The 18,007-nt window shown below is 41.8% G+C and overlaps 1 pseudogene; it reads left to right on the top strand.

Moving 5' to 3' along the window:
- The first annotated feature begins 3,525 nt into the window (after nucleotides 1-3,525).
- The window catches only part of LOC101705032 (protein NipSnap homolog 2 pseudogene), an 80,290-nt pseudogene continuing 65,808 nt past the window's right edge, over nucleotides 3,526-18,007 (top strand).

Genomic DNA, 18,007 nt, shown 5'->3' with positions numbered 1-18,007 from the left:
CTGCCAGAACTGTAAAATCTTGGGCCAACGCTGTAGTTAAATCTAAAATGTCTCCCAAAAGTCTCACATGTCCAGAATTGAGGCTTTTAAAATGTGACTGGAACATAGGACCACTACATTCATCAGCAGGATGAATCCACTGGCCCATTCACAGGTGAAGGTGCTGAAAGAGGTGGGAACTGGTTGCCGGTGGTCACAGGGATGTGACCTGGAAGGAGTATCCTTGTCCCCAGCTGCTCCCTTCTTTCTCTGCTTTCTGGCCACCATGACATGAGCAGCTTTCCTCCACTACACCCTTTCACCATGCCATTTCTGCCTTGGAGTAGCCAACCATGGACTAAACCTTCTGAAACTATGAGCAAAAATAAACCTGTCCTACTTTAAGTTATAAATGTTGGGTATTTTGTCCCAGCCACAGGAAAATGACTAATACAGCCAGCAAAGGCTCTATAGATCTGGCTTTTATTGCACAGTCAATTTTGGAAACATAATCTTGCTTGAGATTGCTTTTGTAAGAGCTGCAGGCCTTTGTCTTTTTCTAATATTGTCTAAATTATGCGGGTACATGGCTGCTTTGATCATTTTCTCTGCTGATAGCCTTTTCAAAATGGTGGGAATAAGCAAACTGAGTTAATTTAATTCAGTACTGAATTAAGGCAGTACTGGAGTAATTACCTTCATTGCACTGGAGAAAAAAGAGCCCGGAACTGTGATAGGAACCCAGCTCTCTCCAAACTTTTGAGACTCACTGCCTAAGACCAAGCAGAATATGGCACCAAGTAGAATAGGATTGGGGGCACGAATGCTTTTCAACTGTAATATCTGTGCCTCAATTGACACCTGTAGAGGAGGAGTCACATTTACCTCATAGGTTACAGTGTGATGGAAAAGAAGTAATACTGACAAAGTATAAAACAAGCTCTTACAGAAGAGTAAATCTTCTAAAACAATTGTTATTTAATTTATAGTCTAAAATATCAATAATCTAATCCTTGTTTGAATCATCCTGTAAAATTTCCAGTTACAAAACTTCCTTTTGTTTTTCTCAAGTGGGAGCAGGGAGAATCTAGAGATTGATGAAAGGAGCTACCTAATTCAAACCTATACTTCATTAAACAACTACTATGTGCAATCCACAATTCCAGGCACTGGAACTACAGCAATAAAACAAGTCTCTCCTTGTTAGGGCAACTATTCCCCATCTCTTATACATTGTAAGCCTTGTAAGAGCAGGGACTAAAGATTATTAACCTCAGATTCATAAGGCAGAAAATAGAATCTTGATGCTTGTTGAGTTAACTTGAGCTGAGCAGAAGTAGTAAAGTCTCAGCAAATCACACAGAACACTTAGAATTATATTTGAGAGCTGATAGACCCTGTGAGGGAGCCCAGTAGAGACAACACAGGCTGGACAAAGTTCTAAGTGGGTGTTTTTCTAGCAGCCTCCCCTCCAGCTCCCTAAGACTGGTCTCAGTGAGCTGAGCTGTCCTGAGCTCTTCTCCCTTCCTGAGCCTGCAATGATTCTTTTCTAACTTCTTAAGCCAAATACAGACCAGCCTGATGTATCAATAAGCAGCAGCTTCATAAATATTTATTGCACTCTTACATGTGCTAGGCCAGATGCAAGTGCTTCCATGTGGCCAGCTGTACTCAGTTCTCATTGTAACTCCACTGATGGAAGTGTTCTGCAACGGAGGAGACTGAGACCAAAGAGGACAAGTGAGTCCTCTGGGTCACACAGCCACAGTGATGAAGCTGGGCGTTGGGCCCTGGCTTCTTGACCTCAAACCCAGGGCTCTTTTCCCTTTAGCTCATCACTCTGCTCTCACATTCTTCAAAGTATAACTCCAAACCACCCACTTTTCAAGCAGAAACAGCACAAAGGTAGATTTCTTTTTCCTTGTGTATTTGTTTGCTATAGCTGCTAAAACAAAGCCCACAGACAAGGCATCTTAACTAACAGAAATTTATTTTCTCACAATTCTGACACTGAGAGTCTGAGATCATGATCCCAGCAGAGTTAGTTTATCCCTGTCATGTAAATGGCTGTTTTTCCCTGTGTCTCACAAGAACAACCTCTCCCTCAGGTATGCACCCCATCTCCTCTCCCAAGGGTATCAGTCTTACCAGATTAGCACACACCCATGGGAAGTCATTTTACTTAATATCCTCTTCAAAGAGCCTATGTCTAAATACAGCCACACTCTAGAGTCTCAGGGGTCTGAGATACAACTCAAACCATAACACTGAGGAAAATATAATTTGAACTCTTTGAAGTGTTTTCAGTTTGCCAAGCACTCTCAAACTTATTATTCTATGTAAGCCTTCAAAATATCCCCATTCAGGAGCAGAAAACCAAGGATTAGAGAGAACAGCAGATACAATATCACAAGGCCAGCGAGAATGCAGTGGAAATCTTACACACTTTTCTTTCTTTGCTTCTGGCTCCACTACGATTACAGTCACAGAGCCCCAAATTATCTCCAAAGAATAATTTTTGTATGTTTAACTTAATCATGAGAGCAGAGAACACCATGCACAGTGGAGATATTGACAAGAGGTCCTACCAAAGCATGAGAAAATTCCAGTTGAATGTCCACTAGGGTGTCCTCGTGTACAAGCATGGAGGACTTACTCACAGGGTCCCCAGAGTTTGGTGAGAACCCTGCTGAGGTGCAGAGCCTGGAAACAGTAGTGCCAGGTGGAGGCTGGTGCTGAAGTCCCATGTCAGGTTCATCAGGATCTGTGAAAAATCTACAATCTTCCCTCTTCTCCTACCTGATGGAGCCAGGATTTGTTCAGATGACTGAGAAAAACCTTCAGGATGGTGGCCCTGCCCCATCCCAACTGGGCGATAAATCATAACTACTTAGACCACCAGGGATTTCTCATTCCTTCAGCTGGGAATTAGTTCAGGGGTGTCAGGTGACAATTCTTATTATTATATTGGAATATTCTGGAAAGGCTGTGCTTTGCTGATCGAGGAGGTCTGATATGGCTCTTTGGCCTAGTTGATCTGCCCTCTTCTTCCTGCCTAGAATGCAGACCTAATGCCATGAAGGACAGCAGCTAGTTTATAATCAAGGATCAACTTGAATGAGGAGAAAAGCCACCACCTCAGGATGCCAGAGAAGAAAGACAGAAAAGGCCCACATTTCCGAGAACTTCACTGAGCAGTGTCAGGGCAAAGGGAGACTCCCTTTTGCAAAGTCTTTATGCTATGTGAGGAAAATGAAGGTTTGTATGAATGTTTGTGGGGGCGTTTTTTCACCTTGCACCTAAATGCTTACATAAAAGGAAGCCTAAATCCTGGCTGGTTATTTTAAGTCCCCAGGTGCAGTCAGCCCATGTCTCCATGTCCCTAACCAGGTCTGGTGGACAGAGCTGTCTGGGATCTTCACACTCTTGTTTCTCCAGAGTTGTTCTTATATGAGAACAGTCCTCATTCCCAAGCTGTGTTTCATATTTATTGACTCAACACTGGTGGGTCAACACCTTCTCAGCCCCAATCCAGGGCTGGTCAATATGGTCGCCAGACTAAGAGGTGAAGAAACCAACACCACCCAGGTAATTCCCCTCAATAAGATGAGCCTCACCCCTTCTTGCACTGGGACAACCAGGAACAGAATGAGAAACATAACCTTCACATCTCAGCACAGGTTCGACAAAGGGTGGGGAGATAGCAAGCATGGAACTCCTACTGCACACTGGGTTCAGAAGTCCTTACATTCAGCTGGGGGCCAACTATGTGTCAAGCATTTGTAAAGCCAAGAGGGTCATAAGAAACATGCAGAACCAACAAAAATATTTGTCCTGTTTAGAGGGTACCACAACTTTGGAGAACAATACCAGAAAGATAAGAAGTGTAGATGATCAATTTCTCATCAGTGTAGTTTCTCTGACCTCAGCCTCACTTAGTGATTAAGCTGAACTGTGTCAACCTGATTGGCTTGGGGGCCACCTAGGGGACTGACAGAGCATACTTCTGGGCGTGCCTGGTGGTTCATGGAGTATGATCTTACGGTCTATATCTAGTCCCTCTCCTTTCTTGCTGGCTCTGTTCCCCTGTCCTACTTCCTGGCCACTATGAACTGAGCAGCTTTGCTCCCCCACATTCTTCTGCCATGCAGTTCCTGCCTTGGAGCAGCCGACCATGGACTGAATCCCCTGAATCCATGGGCCAAATTAAACCTCTCCTCCTTGAGGTTGTGGGTGTTGGGTGTGTGTCCAGTAATGGAAAAGTGACTAATACACTCCCCATGTGTGAAATGAAGGGCTTGGAACCTCCTTTCTTCACAGACATTTTTGGAAAACATAAGACACTGTACCTGCTTGTGGACTGGCACATTCTTAAATGTTTCCTAAAGCATTTGAAAGAATGAAATCTGAATGAACTGTATTCCTCTTAGCCTTAATTCAAATTCACTTCATAGGTTACTTCACCCCTTAGTGGTTCATAATCATATCGTTTTCTTCTTTACAGAAGTAGTCAGTGTTGTGGTTTTATATATGCATAATTATTTAATCCTATTTTATTAATTAGGTAATTTACTAAGATCTATCACTCCATTCAATATCCATTTATGGTTACCCTTACAACCCAATAGTTAGCACAAGTGCTTGGTGCCTAATATGCACTCAATAAAATTATTATCAAATGAGTGGATGGATATATTCTAATTCATAGTCACTGCTTTAATTTTGAGGCTATATGATGTTTTTTTCTCTTCTTCAGCATTTTTCCTTTGGCCTTTTCATTGATATTTTCCAAAGATTCTTTCCAACCCATGGTACCTACATGCATATTTCATTCATTTTCTGGATAACTATGTTGATATATTATGTCATGTGTAAGTTAAGGAGGAGCAATGAATTGAATTCAGTAAACACTGTAGATGCTTCCTGACGAGGAGTGGAATAGCGCATCAGTAAGTACAAACACACATACACACCCTCACACATGAATACAAACCTCTTCTATAATTTATAAAGCAAAGAGATAATATAGATGCCCGACTTATGTCTTGCCTCAGGCACTGGGATGTGTTTCTAGAGCCAGCCTCTAAGCATCGTTTTGCAGGCTTTTCCACAAGAGTACATAATCATGAGGAATTGTTCTGAAATGCAGATAACCCTGAGATTTTCCATAAGACATTACACAGGTGAACAACAGGAAGTATTAAGTGGTAAAGTATTGCTAGACAGTATGGAATCATTATACCTGGAAAGAAATAACAAGAGACTAACCATTTAGTAAAAGTGGAGCCACAAGTACATCTGGCCAAAACCTTGCTGGTCTATTTATTATTTATACACCTTTCTAAAAGTCCTTTATAATTCATGTAATTATGCATCTGCCCAAATGGTGTATAATCCTTGTTCCACAACTTGAGTTAGGCCATCTTCACCCAATCCTACAGTCATGTTCTGAATCCGGAAGAAGGTATTATTATGTTGAGGTGCTTAGGCCAAGTAGACTTAGTCTGGCTGTTAGAGCCGGTTCTGGTGGCCTGAGGGGACAGCATCATCACTCTGCTCCCACCCAGCCCCCCATACAGTGATGTCTTTATTCTGACAGGCACGTTGCAATAGAAAAACCACTAGCATAACATCTGGTTAGAAACAGAAGTTCAGATCCTGTGGTTTTCTAACAAAGGCTACAACCAAACAACAACTGTAAAACACCAAAACTGTTAGTGCTTTCATCCCCTACTTCCAAGAAAATAAGGCGACAGGACAGACAAACCATTTCCTGGTATCAACGTTCTAAGAGGTAATCATTACAGAAATTTTTATGCAAGGAACAGGAAACAATGGGAGGGATACTTTGTTGAGTAGCATTTTTATAGAAGATATAGAAACATGTTTTATTTGGTCATGTCTTATATGTCCCCTCGATAAAGGAAAAGGAAATCCTCTTAAGTAGCCATTCTCTGGAGGCAGGTTTACAGGTATGAGAGTAGTGGCATTGAGACCTAACACCTTTCCTCACCCGACTTGATGCAGGACCAGTTGGTCAGTAATGAAGCAGAAGGGACCAGGCACGTTGCTCATCCATTGCTGCTTGCTTCCTCCGTGGGGCTGGGGATGACAGTCACTTCAAGGCAATTCCAGACCAAGGACTCAGGTACGGATGTGGACTTCAGGAACAGGGCCTTCTCTGAGTCGTGCTCACCTTGCTGATTTCCTCCTCTCTCTTTCCCTCACCTACCAAGTCTTTGCCTCCGGCATCTTTCATCTCAGTAACCCCTCTTTTGTCTAAGTACCACATCACACCTGAAGACATTACCCAAAAAAGAAGTCACTGCTATCCATACTTCTCTCAAATTTTCACAACAGAAAGCTAGAAATGAATGAATGTCAATAGGTCAGGTAGTCCCCAAAATGGGAGAATTGTGTCCCATAAAAAGATATGTTGATATCCCAAGCCCTAATATCTGTGAAGGTGACTTATTTGGAAATGTAACCAAGTCAAGATACAACTGAAGCAAGATGAGGTCCTACTGGATAGGATAACCCTATGTAATGGCCTGCATCTTTCTAAGGAGGACATTTAGACCCAACATAAGGCACACAGCGAGTATACCATGTGGAGATGGAAGCAAAGGCTGGACTTATGTCTCTACCATGTAAAGCAAGTCAGGAATTTCTGGCAGTCACCAGAAGGTAAGAAGAGGAAAGGAGAGATCCTCCGCTGATGCTTCAGGGAAAGAATGGCTCTGTGGACATATTCCAGACTTCTAACTGCTTGAAGAGGGGATATATAAATTTCAGTTGTATTAAGCCACCAAGCTTGTAGCACTTTGTAGTACCACAATCTTAGAAAGTTAATACAGTCCCCTAATCACTCTTTAAATACAAGAGGTGTTTGAATGGAAAAGACTGGAGTGCCTGACATCGGACAGGATTTATTTTTTCCATGTTTATTTATTTATTTGTGGTACTGGAGGTTGAACCCAGGCCTTTTGCACTAAGCTACATCCCCAGCCTTCTATTTTTATTTCACATTTATTTTAAGACAAGGTCTTGCCAAGACAGTAAGTTGCCCAAGGTGGGCTCCAATATGCAACCCTCCTGTCTCAGCTTCTCAGGGTGCTGGGATTATGGGTGTGTGCCACCATGCTCAGCTTCTTCTAAGTTAATGACAATTTGGAAATCAGCATGATCTTTTAAATATTATACAACTAATAATAGTAACAACATAGCCTCACCAAATGCACAAAAGGTCCATGAGCTGACATTGGAAAATCCACACTGTTGTGGTCTGGCTTCCCTTCTCTGATTTGACATGAAAGGAGAGGCCTTCCACATATCACCCACCAAAAAAAAACCAGGGTAGCATTACATACCACTCACCATTCCAGGGCCTCATAGGACCTCTGTCTCTGTAACATTTGTCCAAGAAATTGGAACTTCTTGGAGAGCTGTCACTAGCTAAAGATAAAGTGTGTTATTATCCTCCCAAACCTTGGCGACTCTTTGCCACTTTCCTTTTGAAAAGAAAATTATACTTACCCAAAGCATTTCATTGCCACCTGAACTGTCTGTTCAAAATAAATTTAGAAACCTAAATTTATATACACCCCAGCCAAATCCATTAGAGTTAGGAGCCCAGGGCACCTGTAATGTTGCTATCAAAGAAATAAATTTTGGCATGTGGTCTTGCATGACTGTTTAGTCTCAACTCTTGAGTCATTTCTGTTTGTAGAGGCTCTCCAAACTATTTTTGTAAGATAGCTTGCCCACAATACTTTTTGCCAAGTACATCTTACAGGCTTATATACCACTGCATACCTGAATATTTGTGATACTTCCTTTAAAGTATATGCAAAAAGGCTTTTTTTTAGAAGAGGCAGAGTTACACTGGGTCAGACTTTCTTGATTAGCAGGAAATATCCCTGAATTCAGACTGTAGACCTAGGAAGACCCATAGGTATTCAAGTCCACCTCAAAACCTAGTCAAGTTGACCTGAATTATTTTAATCAGGTGTGTTTCTTCCTTTTAAACGCAAATGCTAATTTTTCCCTGGAGTGTAGATCTAGATAACAATATCCTGTTACTGTGCATGGTCCATCCCTTACTATGTCAATTTCCACATATAGAAAATTAAAAAAAAATACCTAGTTTATATGGTAACTGTAAGGATGAAATGAGCTAATTATGTTAAATTAGTTAAATTAGTTAACATAACATGGTTCCTGACACATAGTGTGTGTTCAATAAATAGTAAGTGTTGAAGAAAGAGCAAATAATGAAGGAAAAAAGGTAGAAGAAAAAAGTATCATTATAATTAATAGCAGTGGTAGTATTATTTTTTAGGTAACTCAGGATCCCAGTGAGACATGGCATGTATGAAAGAATTCACTAGAGGTAAAAAATCAGACTCAATATTAATTTTTTCTGTTGAATACTTTGGACATAACAAAAATGTCAAGTCAGTCAACTGGTCAACCACCTCAACAGTCACTCTTCCAACTGCACCAGTTGTCCTAAATGAAAGAACTGCCTGGGACACAAGGTCCAGAAGTCAGGTGCATCAGCCAGGACTCTCTGATGGGCAGAAGAATGATCTCCTGAAAACATCTGTGTTCTAATTCCTGGCACCTGAGAATACATTGTGCTCTATGTCAAAGAACTATTAAGGGAGCAGATGGAAGTAATCATCTGACCTTAAAATACGAAGACTATCCTGCAAGACTCAAGTGGGCCTGAATAAACTTGACAGCCCTTAAATCCAGAAGAGAGAGGAGTAAATAAGGGGAAAGGGAAGAAAGGAAAGGGAAAATTATGAAAAAGAAAAAAAAAGGAAACAAAGTCTATGTAAATAGGGAAGGGTGGTGGGGGTGAAGGGTGCATAGGTACTGGGGAGAAAAATAAGAACCAAGATGCATCATGTTCAGGTGCAAACACCCAATGATAAATGTAAATGCATTGTAAACCTAAAATGTGACAATTAATATATAAATTTTAAAGAAAGAGTCAATGTGTCTGTGATGTGTTGTGAGAAAGTCTTGATTGAAGATGCTAATTTTGAAGGTGGAAGAGGCCAGGAAGGTGCATGACCTGCAGAAGCTGGGGAAGATAAGGAAACAGTTTATTCCCTATCGCCTCCATAAAGGAACTCAGTCCTACTGACACCCTGATTTAGCTCAGTGGCTTCTGACTTCAGAACTGTAAGATAATTCATTTATGGTGTCGTAAACCATAGCAGTCACAGGAAACTGATACGGTCATGAGTAATCAGCTAGAACCATGCAGACACCCACAGCCAAGAGCCATGCTCTCCCAGTAAGCCCGAGAATAGCAGCATTTATCAGTCAGCCCTCCCTTCGCTGGACATGGCACCCAACACCAATAAGTTAAAGGAGGAGAAGTTTAATTTGGCTTAAATTTTAAAGGGATTCAATCCATGGTAAGCTGGTTCTAAGGTAGAAATATGATGGAAGGGCGTGTTAAAGCAAAGCTTCTTAGTTCATGTGGCCAGGAAGCAGGACAGAGTACTGGCACCAGAGAGAAAGGGGCAAGGGACCAGACGTAGACCCCAAGGTCAACCTCCAGGACACACCAGACACACCCAGAAGCAAGCCCCACCAATCCTCTGGGACATCCCACGCCGAACAAGATGGCATAATCAAGCTTAACCATCACAGTAGTTCAGCAAAGAGGTATCTTCCTTAATAAGGGAATATTTCCTAAGAGGAACAAAGTCCCTAACACTTGATGTCTGTCCATCAAGCTGGAACACAGGAGACTCAGTATGTGGCATTTTTCCTCTCTCCTGGGATGATCCACAATGCTTATCTTCCTGACAACATCAAAGAGCCTCTTCTTCTCCACTGGAAGCTGCTTAAATTTCTTTGAGTGATTCCCTCAGAGCAGAGGGCTAAAAGCTCTGGGAATGTGAGCAGTGCAAATGTCCATAGGGATGAGTTTGAGATTCAACTGAAGGGTTCTCATTTCATGAAAAGGCTCATAAAAAGGTTCATCTTATTGATTTCAGGGGACATTTGAGAATATTCATGCCAGAACTCATTTCAGATATTAGATAAGAGAATAAACTACAAATTATCACATAAACACAGGTGTCATTGGCATTGTTGAAGAATTAAGTATTATTAAGTGATATTATTTTGCTGTGATAGAATAAAACGTAGGAGAATAAAGGGGATCATACATTATATTAGTTGGTAACAATTTATGCTTTTAGTGATACCCTTAATTATTAAAATATTTGTCTTGGAGGAAATAGCTAACACCAGATTGTAAAATAATGACATGTATGACTGCTTCTCTGTGCGCAGTGGTTTATTTTAGAAGCATATCTATCTCAGCTTACACAGAGATTTTATATAACTAATTGTGACTTTGACTTCAAGGGAACATTTTAGAATATTAGGTAAAGTGGGTTCATCTTAGGGAAACTTAGCACCAGTATGTATATAGATACAAACCGAACACTAATTCCTTTATCATGAACACTGTTTCAGAACCTCTTCTTTTATTCACATCTCTTCTCCCCTTATCCTTTCTCTCACCCCATCCTGCCCTTTTGGAAAACTTGATGGTGACTATGAAAAGAGTTTTGAGGGACTCATTTACAAGACTACAATAATATATGACTTGAACAAATCAACAAGTATTTGTAGAGTGCTTATTTTAGTAAGGACATTACATCAATAATACATATGTGATCCATTGCAAGATATGTTGAATGTGAAAATTTATATTGTATAACCGGCTGCATTAAAGAGTGAAGGCAGCATCCAGAAAAAGGAACCTGTCAAGGAGCATGGCTCCCTCAATCTCCACCCAGCTGTCCCTGGAATGAGGAGATTAATATCTCAGACCACTTCTAACCAGACAGCCTACTGGAAAGATTTGCAGAAAAGAGTGAAAAGTAAGAAGAGAAAGGCAACATGGCTTAGTAGTTAGCCAGTAGATTTCAGAGTCAAGTTTAATGTCTGCCCCTGCCAAGCCTCTGGCTTGGGCAAGTTGTGTATTGCTGAGTCTACTTCAGTTTTAGTGAAGTTTTATTCGTAAGATGTGGCTCATATCATCTACTTCACAGAGTTGTCATGAGAGTTATAGTTGCAATACGCTTAGAATAGTGCCTGGTATACAGTGAGTCCTACAAGAATAATTAGAGTCAGAGTAACTGAGTTCAACTCCAGGCTTCATGGTCTTGAGCAAGTTGTTTTGTCTCTCCAGGATAAATTTTAACTATCTGTAAATAAACAAATATTCACAAAACTATTTCATTGCTAAAGCACCCATGTTAATCAGCTTTCTGTTACTATAACAAAATACCTGAGGTAATCAGCTTAATTTTAAAAAGGTTCATTTGGTTCACAGTTTTAAAAAGTTTCAGTCTCTGGTTTCTTGGTCCTGTTTTGTTGGGCCAGTGGTGGCTCAGTACATCATGGTGAGGCCATAGGGCCAAGGAGGCTGTTTGCCTAGGAAGGGTGGGAAGCAAAGAGAGAAAGAGGAGGGGCTGTGGTCCCAATAACCTCTTTTGGGGCACATGCCCAATGATATAACTTCCTCCAGCTGGACTCTGCCTCTTAAATGTCCCATAACCTCCCAATAATGCGACAGGCCTTTAATACATTGGCCTTTTGGGAATCATTTCAGACCCAAAGTACAGAAGCATCACTCATCCAGTCCTAGAATAGTTCCCTTAGTTACTTTCCCATCTCTGAGACAAAACACCCAACACACACAACTTAAAGGAGGAAGGACTTAATTTGGTTTGTGGTTTTAGGAGATTCAGTCCATGGTTAGCTGATGCCAAGGTAGAAACAGAAGAATGAAAAGGCAGGCTGGAGGAAAGCTGTTCACCTCATGGCAGTCAGGAAACAGAGAGAAGAGAGGAACTGGAGACAAGAATACACCCTTCCAAGTCACATCCCAATGACCTCCTTCAATCAAGCCCCACCTCCTATAGCACATTCAGCCACAAACTCATCCATGGATGGATCCTCTGATGAGTATGGCGCCCCATAATCCATCACCTTCCAAACACATGAGGCTTTGGGGGGACACTTTAGATCTAAACTGGAAGAAGAGTCATAGTACATGTCTCATTCTGGTGCCCACTCCTATCTTCCCTGAAAAGGCTCTGAAAAGTGTCTCAGTTTGATGATAATTATGTTATCATCCAACTGTCTTTAGGCCTTATTTTAGTGCTCAGCAAGCCTGGCAATGAGAAGGTCGTGGTTACCACTGGTGAGAGCTATTTGGGAGAAGGGTTTGGACAGAACAGCAAGTGTAGGCAATCTCAGAGCGAAGGAACAGCATCGAGACAGTGAGCTGAAACTCTAGATCCAGATGATCTCCACGGACTGAGGTAGGGGTGTAAAGGTGGAAAGTGAGGTGCAGAGTGGAGATAAATGTGGTGGAAAGAAAATTTGGGTTTGTGTGTGTGGTAAGGTAGAGATGTGTGTTCACCTGCTGAGAACAGAGCAGCAGTAGACAGAGCAGGACTGAGAGACAGGAGAGAAAAGCGATGATTAATGGAGTAAAATATCCAAAGGTTGTCAAAGGGAAGTGTGGAATATCCAATCTTCTCTCCTGGACTCAGTGAATTTTTTATTGGCAACTGGATGACTTAATTGAGCTCTAAGGTTTCAGTGATGCTCACAAAAAGAGATAAGCCCATGTTAAATTCTGGGCTATCCCCAGTTGATTTCTGTTCTTGCAGTTGCTGAAGAAATAAAAGCAAAATGATAGTGAATGATTTCAATCTTCTCAGGAGATCTGTCTGGCATTGATAATGCAGGTGTTTCTGATTACTGCGGGGGTCCTCAAGCCCGAGCTCCCCTGCAATCAACTTTTGGGAAATCTTACAAGAGAGAGTGTCACTTTTCATAGGGTCTGAGCTGTCCCCTGCTTCTGGGAAAGCACACCCACCAGGTACACCAGCAAGCCCTTCAAGACTGCAAGTTTCTTAATGAAGCACTGCTGTAAAGAAGCTGGCACCAGTTCTACAAATATGTATTGGATAGTTGCTCTCCTATCTGCAAGTCCAATAATGTCCCAGTTTCTTCAGGATCCCTACAGATGACTGTGTGAGCACACTGATCCTCTCGCTCTCTCTCTCGCTCTCTCTCTCTCTCTCTCTCTCTCCATCTTCTACAATCTTGAAATCTGCAAATGATGGAAACAAGAGATCCATTCATTCATTGATTTATTCATTCAGGAAGTACTGCCAGGCACCAAATGAGGCACTAGGGACTCATAGATGAAGAACACGTGGAGTCTTCAAAGATCACAATGTTCAGTGTATAAATCAATTCTCCTAACAGAACTGAAGCTTCCCAAACCAAAGAGCCCCTGACAGTTTTCTAAAACATGCTATGCCAGGGGTCCTTCTTTGGAAGTGTTCTTTGGCTTTACTTGTTCCTCCTCCTTTCAATAAATTTTTAATTTCTTCAATATCAAGTAATGTTTCATATTGTAAATAATAAAAACCTACATCTTATTTAAATAATGAATACATGATTTGATGCACAGGACAGGAAGTCCAGAGATAGAGCAGGCTCCCTGGTTGCCTGAGTATAATTCTGATTTCTGGTTTCTGATTTCAATTCTGATTTCAGTCTATTTCAAGCTCAGAGAAGCAAAGTGACTATGGTATTTTCCAGAGGATGAGTGAGAGAGAGAGAGAATAGGAAATAACTTCACAAAATTTCCAACACATTTCACTGACCTGAAAAGAACCAGGAGATCATCAGGAAACCAATCACTGTGGCCATGCATGATTAATTCAGGCCTGGGCAGCCCAAACCGATGATTGTGCTGAGGTGCCAAGTAACTGGGGTGAAGTAAATAAGAGTATATCCCTGGAGCTGAGAAGTCTTTAAGATCTTGTGACTTTCATTGCAGGGGGGAGGATGAAGCAGAGATGTCAGGTGGTACAGGTTGATGGCATGAACACAATGTGGGAACCGAAACACCCACTATTGCTCCAGACCTGACATGGCTGGAAAATATATTTTGCTTCTGGAATCAAAATCTCCACACCTCTAAGCTCCAGTCCCAAGAGAGAAGAGACCTGGGAGACCAGGGATTCCCTCAGACTGACCTTCCCATAATACTTTCCTATTCTCAATGACAGCCAAGATATTTGTTCCAAGCAATGTTGACAGGCAGAATTAAAACATAAATCACTTATCCCCAGACTATAGTTGTTACTCCATGTCTGTGAAGAATTCGTTCCAAGACTCCCACAAGTACATAAATCGCAGGTGCTCAAATTTCTTACATATGATAGTACAGTGTTTGCACACAGTCTGCACAGGCACCTGTATAATTTAAATCACCTTTAGATTATTTATATGGCCTAATGCAATGTAAATATTATATGAATATATAGTAAGAATACTATAGTATATATAGTATGAATAAATACTATAGTATTCTTAGGGAATAATACAAAAAAAGTCTATGAATGTTCAATAAAGAATGTTTTTCCCAAATATTTTCAATATGCAGCTCATGCAATCCTTAGACATGGAGCCCACAGATGAGGAAAGCCAATTGTATTCTATTTATCTGCTGATAGCTTGACCTCTAAGATGGAATGAAACATTTTCCACATTGCATCAGTTAGACAGTTTGTTTTTATTCTCACCGGGCAAAGAGACAGTCTCAGAATCATTCACCATCCTTTGCCTTGATTTTGTGTAAAGGTAAAAGGAAGGACTCATTTTTGGAAAACAGCAATTTCCCATTAGGAATGGGTGAAGCCAGGATTATGGGATTTCCCGAAAAGAAAGTGTGACTGACCCAGCAGGGAGCCAGCACCGAGTAGCATTCTGGCCTCACCATGGACTGAGAAGCAGAGAGAACTCAGCAGCACGAATCAAGGAGGCTTCCCAGGAAGGATATGGGCTCCTGGGTCATTGTCCAAATGGCATCATTTGCCCCACCTGGGAGGGGGCTCTCAGTGAGGAATGAAGTTCCAGGGTAAAGACTATGATTTAGCCAGAGTGCTGCAAATGAGACAAGCCTTTGGAAGTCATAACACTTTTTTTTTCAAAACCTAAAGTCAGGAGAGGGTAAGTGTCTCCTCCACGACCACTTTGCTGAAGGGAATAATGATGGGGAGGAGGCAGAGATGAAAAGAAAATAGAGAACATCACAGGGTGTGCTTAGGCCGAACCAGAGTGCACTGGCAGGCCAGGCCCACAATAATCACAGACTGCAACTGGAGGTTGCCACCCACAGTGAATGAGGAAGCTCCAAAGGCTGGACACCACAGGCTGTGCCTGAGGTACTCAGATATCTCGGCGCAGACCCAAGGACAGTGCTGGAGCAGTCTGAGGGGGACTCTTGCCCAGAGGGTGCCCTACCAGCTGCCAAGTTTATTGGTTGAATTTCCCCCTCATCAGCTCCCACACTAGTGATGTCCTGGGGCATCTTGATTTGTAGTCCAGAGAGGCTCCAGCAGCAGGCGAGATGCTTGGCTGTGTGCTTGGCTGTGCACACTCCCTCCCTCCTGCTGTGTGCTTCCTGCACCTCCTCCACTCTCTCCTGCACACCTAGAGGCACACACATACACATGTGCACACATCATACATATCCACACACCCACAAAGAAGGGTGCACATACATGCACACACATCCACACAATCATGCACATCCACAAAATGCACACACACACCTCCCAAAAACAAACATGTTCACCCACACAATTCTCACCCACAAATTTTCAAACACACATCTGTCTGCACACACTCCCACCAGCATCCAATCCACACACACCCACACTCTCACACATTTCTACACACTATTCTCATGCACACTCATGCTCACATAGTCTCATACCTGTGTACACAGGCATATGAGATGCGATACAGAAATACAGTCAATGTTTATTTTTTTTAAATTATTACAGTAAAAGACACATTGCCATGAATCCCCCTCAAAGCTTTCCCCCTCACTGGAAACACACTCATCCCATTGTTCTCACCTCTTTCTACAGCAGCTCTGGAGTCCTCTTTCCTGAGGGTCTTTAGCTGCGCTGTCCTGGCTGCCTTCATGTCCTGAATGGATTCAAAACATCTCCCTTTCATGTTCATTTTGACTTTGGAGAAGAACCAGGAGTTGCACAGTGCCAGATCCAGTGACTAAGGTGGATGAGGACACAGTATCATGTTTTTATTTGGCAGAAATTGCCACAAATATTTTATCAATATAGGGTGACCATTGAATACAATTAATGTTTAAATTTTTAATTCATTGCAATAAAAGACCCATTGTCATTAATCAAAGTATTCCAAATACCCCCCTCTCTTCAAACACCTTTATCTTATTGCTCTTGACAATATATCTTTTACTGTAATAAATTTATTTTAAATTTAAACATTCACCATATCTTTGGATCACCCCTTGTGTTCATTCACTCACATGTACTCACATAATTACAGTCTAATTTGTTATACTAGGTCCCTATCCCTTAGTCTGTTTGAGTACATGAAACACCCTGCCAAGTCCCTTAGCTCTGAGAAAAAAAAAAAAAGCTGAAAGAATGATCACAGCTTGGTGTGGTGGTGCACAACTGTAGTCCTAGCACTTTGAGAGGCTGAGGCAGGAGAATCAGGAGTTTGAGCCCAGCCTGGGCAACTTAGCAACTAAAGGATACCATATATATATATATATATATATATATCTTGCTTAATCACTTTCTCATGGCTGAGATAAAATACCCAACACCCACAGCTTAAAGGAGGAGAGATTTAATTTGACTCACAGTTTGTAGAAGTTTCAGTTCATAGTCAGCTGGCTCCAAGGCAGGGAAGCATGGCAGAGGAACATGGTGGAGGAGAAATAGTCCATGGCATGGTGGGCAGGAAGCAGAGATCAAGGGAGGGGGAGGGAGATAGACTCTTCCAAACCACACTCCTAATGATCCACCTCCTTTAGCCAGGCTCCATCTCCCAACATCACATTTAGCTATAAACTCATCAGTGGACTAATCCAGTGAAAGCATTACACCCACACCCCATGATCCAATCACCTTCCCAAAGAACTACCTATAAGCACATGAAGCCTTGGAAGACATCTAGATAGAAGTCATAACAAAAGAGATGGTTATATAGCTCTATGGCTGAGTACAAAGGCCCCCAGTTCAATCTCTAGTAATGAAACAAAATAAAACAAGAAACCAACCTTTGATTGCTAGATTGAAGGAAGGAGGCCATAGTTTTCAGTACCCAGAAAAGCCAGTTTTCAACTTGTATCTCACTCATTTCAAGTGTATTCTGAGAATCTTCTATGAATAAATGTCCATCAGATGGGAGCAAATGTGGTTATCAAGGAATAAGGAAGTACTACTCTGCATAACTGTACAGTCTAAATGCATAGAAGATGATACTTGTATTGACGTTAAGTGAGAAAAGCACAGGCAGAGAGTATGCACAGAGACAGGTGACTCTGATGTCTACTACAACAGGCATTATCCCTGCTTAACACTCATAATCTATCCTCAAAAGTGCTGTTCTTGCCTATTCTTACTTCACAAATGGAGAACGTGAGATGGAAGGAACTTGCTGAGATGGCAGGGCAGGGAGAAATGTCAGTCTTCAGCTTTTCACTAGGAGAGCAAGCCCTGCTGGCTTTCCTGCAGACAAAGAATTCAGCTGAGCATTTTAGGATGGGCAGGAAGGGCCTGGGGATCCTTAGAGGCTACAGCAGCATGGAGTACAGGGTCCTGGGCAGAACATGGAACTGCATGTGGTCATGTCTGGCAACAGTTTGGGAAATGGAGAACAGCAAATTGTCTGCTTTGGATGTGCAAGGAATCCGGGGATAGTAAAGGAGGCACGCAGCCTACAGGGAGATCAGGCATCGCTGTCCCAGTGCTTTTCTCTTCGTTCAAAAAACTACTCACCACAACTGGGAACAAATGTTTTGGCCTTGTTTGATGAGAATTTTTTTTCAGTACTGTGTATTGAACCTATAGACTTTGCACTGAGCTATGATCCCAGACTTTTTCTTTCTTTC

Source organism: Heterocephalus glaber, unplaced genomic scaffold, assembly GCF_053883595.1.
Source record: "Heterocephalus glaber isolate CG9 unplaced genomic scaffold, H.glaber_assembly_v1.0 deba00001724, whole genome shotgun sequence".
NCBI lineage: Eukaryota > Metazoa > Chordata > Mammalia > Rodentia > Bathyergidae > Heterocephalus > Heterocephalus glaber.
Note: the sequence above shows the minus strand (reverse complement) of the source record. Positions and strands in the feature narration are given on the sequence as shown.